The sequence below is a fragment of the Phyllobates terribilis genome, unplaced genomic scaffold (assembly GCF_046119375.1).
Source record: "Phyllobates terribilis strain yellow unplaced genomic scaffold, ASM4611937v1 Scaffold_4__5_contigs__length_816908805, whole genome shotgun sequence".
Taxonomy (NCBI): Eukaryota; Metazoa; Chordata; class Amphibia; order Anura; family Dendrobatidae; genus Phyllobates; species Phyllobates terribilis.
In genome coordinates, this window is record NW_027362764.1 from 676400848 (window position 1) to 676406969 (window position 6122).

The 6122-nt window shown below is 42.3% G+C and overlaps 2 non-coding genes across 2 annotated transcripts; both read right to left on the bottom strand.

The window, feature by feature from the left end:
• Nucleotides 1–4965: 4965 nt before the first annotated feature.
• Nucleotides 4966–5085, bottom strand: LOC141267034 (5S ribosomal RNA). Its single transcript, XR_012321053.1, has one exon. It is a non-coding gene; the product is annotated as a 5S ribosomal RNA (ribosomal RNA).
• A 620-nt stretch (nucleotides 5086–5705) lies between these two features.
• On the bottom strand, nucleotides 5706–5824 carry LOC141267012 (5S ribosomal RNA). Its single transcript, XR_012321031.1, has one exon. It is a non-coding gene; the product is annotated as a 5S ribosomal RNA (ribosomal RNA).
• Between the last annotated feature and the right edge of the window lie 298 nt (nucleotides 5825–6122).

The window sequence follows — 6122 nt, forward strand, 5'->3', positions numbered from 1 at the left end:
CACTCAGACATGGTCAACATGGGAAAGACAAAAGAGCATTCCAAGGCCATCAGAGACAAGATCGTGGAGGGTCACAAGGCTGGCAAGGGGTACAAAACCCTTTCCAAGGAGTTGGGCCTACCTGTCTCCACTGTTGGGAGCATCATCCGTAAGTGGAAGGCTTATTGAACTACTGTTAGCCTTCCACGGCCTGGACAGCCTTTGAAAGTGTCCTCCCGTGACGAGGCCAGGCTTGTCCGAAGAGTCAAGGCTAACCCAAGGACAACAAGGAAGGAGCTCCGGGAAGATCTCATGGCAGTGGGGACATTGGTTTCAGTCAATACCATAAGTAACGTACGCCACCGCAATGGTCTCCGTTCCAGGCGAGCCCGTAAGGTACCTTTACTTTCAAAGCGTCATGTCAAGGCTCGTCTACAGTTTGCTCATGATCACTTGGAGGACTCTGAGACAGACTGGTTCAAGGTTCTATGGTCTGATGAGACCAAGATCGAGATCTTTGGTGCCAACCACACACGTGACGTTTCGAGACTGGATGGCACTGCATATGACCCCAAGAATACCATCCCTACAGTCAAGCATGGTGGTGGCAGCATCATGCTGTGGGGCTGTTTCTCTGCCAAAGGGCCTGGCCATCTGGTCCGCATCCATGGGAAGATGGATAGCTCGGCCTACCTGGAGATTTTGGCCAAGAACCTCCGCTCCTCCATCAAGGATCTTAAGATGGATCGTAATTTCATCTTCCAACAAGACAACGACCCAAAGCACACAGCCAAGAAAACCAAGGCCTGGTTCAAGAGGGAAAAAGTCAAGGTGTTAGAGAGGCCTAGTCAGTCTCCTGACCTTAACCCAATTGAAAACTTGTGGAAGGAGCTCAAGAATAAAGTCCACATGAGACACCCAAAGAACCTAGATAACTTGGAGAAGATCTGCATGGAGGAGTGGGCCAAGATAACTCCACAGACCTGTGCCGGCCTGATCAGGTCTTATAAAAGACGATTATTAGCTGTAATTGCAAACAAGGGTTATTCCACAAAATATTAAACATAGGGGTTGAATAATAATTGACCCACACTTTTATGTTTAAAATTTAATAAAATTCAACTGAGCAACATAACTTTTTGGTTTGTAAGATTTATGCTTCTGTTCATAAAACCTACTCTCGTTTGCAGTTTGAAGGCTCTAACTTATTTGCATCTTATCAAACCAGCTAAATCTGCAGGGGGTTGAATACTACTTGTAGGCACTGTATCTACATATATATATTTCTATATTTCTTTAATAATTATTATTTCTTGATTTAACTAATAGTGGATAAGGGCAACCACACATCAAAATGGTTTACAAAGCAAATTTATATTTAGAATAATTTTCCACATGATAATATTCTTGAATAACTATAATATTATTTTTAATGGTTACCTAAGCAGGTACACACCTCTCTTTAGTCAAATCTATGCTACTCATCGATATGAAATTTATGCACAATATTTCTAGAAGAATAATTATTTTTAATTTGGTTCTGATATATACATAAATTTTATAAAATAATATTTTTGGTATGAAGGGGGAAAATGTGTTTTTGATCCTGATTACATAATCACTTTTGATCAATACTTATTTTCCACACATTTTAATAAAGAAGAAATAATAATAAGGTACTATGGTATAATTAAGAAGGGTATTACATGCAAAGTTGCATAATTTAATATTTTTTGGTGGTACAAGGTTATGACAAATATGAAATCATCCAGATAATGGAGATATAAGGGTATTTTTTATGGAGAATATAATTACTCTGCATTTGTCATTAAAATTTAAAGGCCTTATTTTTATTTTTATTCTTATTTTTACTCTTAATTTTATTTTTCATTTTTAAAATTTTATTCTTACTTTATACTTCTTATTTTTCTATTTTTTCATTTTTTAATTCTCATTTGATTTTATTTGAGTTCAATATCTCAATTGAGAAAACACATTAATATTTAATAAAGTAATGTCTAATACAAGAGTATTGCTTCATTAAATATATATTGCTAAAGAAAAAATTGTTTACATTTTCTGAGTAAACACAACAATTCATTCATTCATTTATTCATTCATTCATTCATTCATACATTCATATATTTATTCATTTTGGTTCAGGAGTATACATTCTTTGATATTATTGGTTTAATAAAGATATAAAAACTTGTTTTTTCAAAATACACTGATACCTATGGGTTGGAAAAGGTAATTACACCTATGACAAAAAATGTTCTATCATATGGAGAACTTGATTGATAATGAATTATTATCTATTATTGTTTGTTATTCCAAACATAATTTATTTTAATATTTTGATAATAATTAGATGGATATTACTGATTGCTATGGTACGCTGTGATATTATAGGTTAGGAAAAACTGCCAGATTTGGTATCAGATTAGGGAATGAAGACTTCAATCAAGACATCGCAATTATGAATTCAATCTTAATAAAGACTTTTAATTTTTATAAATCAAAGAGATTCTCAAAAGATACAAGAAGAAGCAACTGATATCCGGACGTCTCAGAAGGTAACAGGTGTGACTGCTGAGTGTTAAAATAGACTGTGTCCATTACATACAATACAATTCACACCACTGATCACCAGGACAGCAGAGGACGATGATCCTATATGTACTGTGTTGTGTTTAAGTTTCATCACGTTCCAGTGGTTTCTTATCACCTGCAACGCTTCAATGAAAGCTGGTGAACAGTTAATACCTGGCATATGTGTCCTGTATATAAAGGACTGAGTACTGGTTATGGTGCTATATAAAGCAGGAAAGTGTCAAGTTAACCCTTGCTTTACTGACCAAAGACGTCACATCTGTTCCAAAAGTGACACGAGACCAGTGCAGACACACGGAAGATTCCAAAGACGATCCAACGTAAGTCCAGGTGACACTGCACAGATATTAAAGCTACATTTCATCCGTGGACTTTGTTTTCTTATCAACTGACACACATGATCTTTCTAATAAAGAGTACAGTTTATGGACTGAACAATAATGAACACAATTATGGACTGTACAATATCTACATGCTGTAATTTATTTCAAAGGAGTTTTCATCTAAAGACTGTGTTATAAAAGAACCAAGAAGAAGACGAGACGACGACCCGATGACATCAGATGATGACGATTGAACCCGCGATTGCTTCAATTTAGATATAGGGAAGTATAATTATACATATTAAATGAATATTAGTCACGGCTTACCATAACATGAATTCACATTATTATATAACAATAATCTTATATTGATACTATTATTACTATTATTATTATGGAAATTTAATGATATTGCCAAGGAAGAAGGAAAGAAAAAATGATTGATGAATGTATCTTCTTTTGAGAAATTTCAGCTAAAGTCCTTTTATTCTCAAAAAAGGGGGAAATGTTAAATGGTTAATTATGGAAATTCATTTGGAATGTTAATCGATAATCATTTTTCTGAGTTCTATGCCTCAGCCATCGTGTCTAGTTGACATGCGCTATTTGTGTGTGTATTTTTGGTTCACTACCATATGTAGAACAGGTGTCCATACGACTGGCTATAAAAGCCCATGGTACAGAAAGGGGGGGCTCTCTTGCTGTGCCCACCCCACAAGACACAGAATCTTCATGCTGAGAAGCAGATGACATGTAGGCCTGGACACATGCTGGACAAAGACATGATTTACCAGCCAGGATCCAAGGAAAGATGGGTGAATCTCAACAATTAAGCTAATTATGGACAAATGGACAATTACTTTATAACTAATTATTGTATGTACCTGCTGCAATCTGATTCTTTTTAATGGACAATCCAAGAATAAATAGATACATTTTTTTATAAGAATATCGTGATATTGATACTTTGAGAAGTCCTCAGTAGAAAAAAATAATACAGGAAGAGTATTATTTTACAGTCTCCCATCCAAGTACTAACCAGGCCCGACCCTGCTTAGCTTCCAAGATCAGATGAGATCGGACGTGTTCAGGGTGGTGTGGCCGTAGGCAGAGAAAAGCCTCTCACTTGCTGCTTTTCTACTTTGACGTCTGGCTGCCGGCTGCCCTTTCCAGTGCTCAGCAAGACCAGGTCCTTTTGTGCTTTCCCTTCTCTTCAATTTTTTTGCTGGCTTCCTTAAAAGGTCTTGTAGACACAACGCCCCACTCAGAGCCGCTGAGCTCACTGATCGGCTGCAGCGCTGTCGACGGAACGTCAGCTTCACGGCCAATGCCACAGGCCGGGAGCAGAGGCGAGACTCACCGGTAGACCCGGGTAGGGTGAGTAGAGCGCGGTTAGTTGCTTTCTAATAGGCTGCAGCCGGGGATTAACTTTTAATGAAAGGGAACAATCCCTTTGACTGTCTGCAGCGCGCCACACCTAGGAAGCGCACTCTCACACACAAGCCAGCATGCACACGTGCTCGCACGTGACAACACCCCCTATCTGCCCCTACAACTTCTCCGTCACCATGCGTCAGACTCTCCTGCCTGTTTTATGATTTCAGGGCCCTAGCAGGAATCACCACCCCCTCCCCAATTCCTTCCGCACCTTCCTTGCCTTCCTTGCACTGAGGTTAGCTCTTTGTCAGCCGTCTGGCTTGGTTACACAAGCTTCTTTGCAGAGAAACATGTTACTTCTGCTGGCCCTCGCTAGGCGACCGACATCCAAAACCTTCCCTGGGCACCTGCTGAAAGCCTGGCCCCTTCACGGCCCCGGGTGCTTTTAACGCCATCATTTCCACACGGCGAGCTGCGGAGTCAATAAGCACTCCTAGCCGTGGAAAGGAGCTCGGTGTCAGGCCTGCGTGAAGGCGGCGGGGTAGCGTAATTAGCTGCCTACTGGCTCAGAGGCCTTGGGGCTTCCATCATCTAAGTTACTTTGGGTCGGTGTCCGGCAAGGCGCCGTTCCATGCTAGCCGAGCTGGGCAGTAGGTAAAAACATCATCAAAATAGTCTACAGCACCCGGTATTCCCAGGAGGTCTCCCATCCAAGTACTGTCCGAGCCCAGCCCTGCTTTGCTTCTGAGATCAGATGAGATCAGGCGTATCCAAGGTGGTATGGCCAGTAGAAGCTGCTCGATCCATCGCCCGGCCAGCCTTTCTCAGGATCGCTTGGTGGCGAGCAAACTGGCCGTGACGGGGCGGGCTCCGAAGGGTCCATGCAAAGTCTGTGCCGTCCCTACAGGTGTGGTTTGTTTAGCAGTGATTCACCCGCCGCATCAGGTGTCTTCAAAAATGGCTTGGCGCAGGGTCTCCTGCAGGCTAAACCCTTCATCGCGGTAATGTGACAGAAAGAGCAAGCTGGACCCGTAACTTGGGGGCGGAGCGAGACGTCCAGGGGTGAATGAAGGAAGAGGGTGAGATGGTTGCCAGTGACTTTGAGCTGCTCTTCCGGGGGAGGGTCGTGTTGCCTGCAAACGTCTTCTGCTTGGGGTTACCGGTGGTTGCCTCCAGCCACGGGGGAGATGCTGGTCCTGGTGAAAAGGAGCCTAGTATTAAAAGTAAAGAAGCAACAATGCTGGAGGCCCACGGTGATCAGAAGGATGCTGGTATTTTGCAGAGATGAAATAGCGCAAGAGAGAAAGCAAATGAAAAAAAGAAAAGAGAATGAATGTGTGCACTTGTGAAAGGGAATGGAAAAAAGGCATAGAAGAGAGTGCCCCCTGCTGGTGGAAGGAAGGAAAAAGCAAAAGCCTACAGCACCTGGTATTCCCAGGTGGTATCCCATCCAAGTACTAACCAGGCCCAACCCTGCTTAGCTTTTGAGATCAGACGAGATTGGGCGTGTTCAGGGTGGTGTGGCCATAGGCAGAGACTAGCCTCTCATTTGCTGCTTTTCTACTTTGACGTCAGGCTGCAGGCTGCCCTTTCCAGTGCTCAGCAAGACCAGGTCCTTTTGTGCTTTCCCTTCTCTTCAATTTTTTTGCTGGCTTCCTTAAAAGGTCTTGTATACACAACGCCCCACTCAGAGCCTCTGAGCTCACTGATCGGCTGCAGCGCTGTCGACGGAACGTCAGCTTCACGGCCAATGCCACAGGCCGGGAGCAGAGGCGAGACTCACCGGTAGACCCGGGTAGGGTGAGTAGAGCGCGGTTAGTTGCTTTCTAA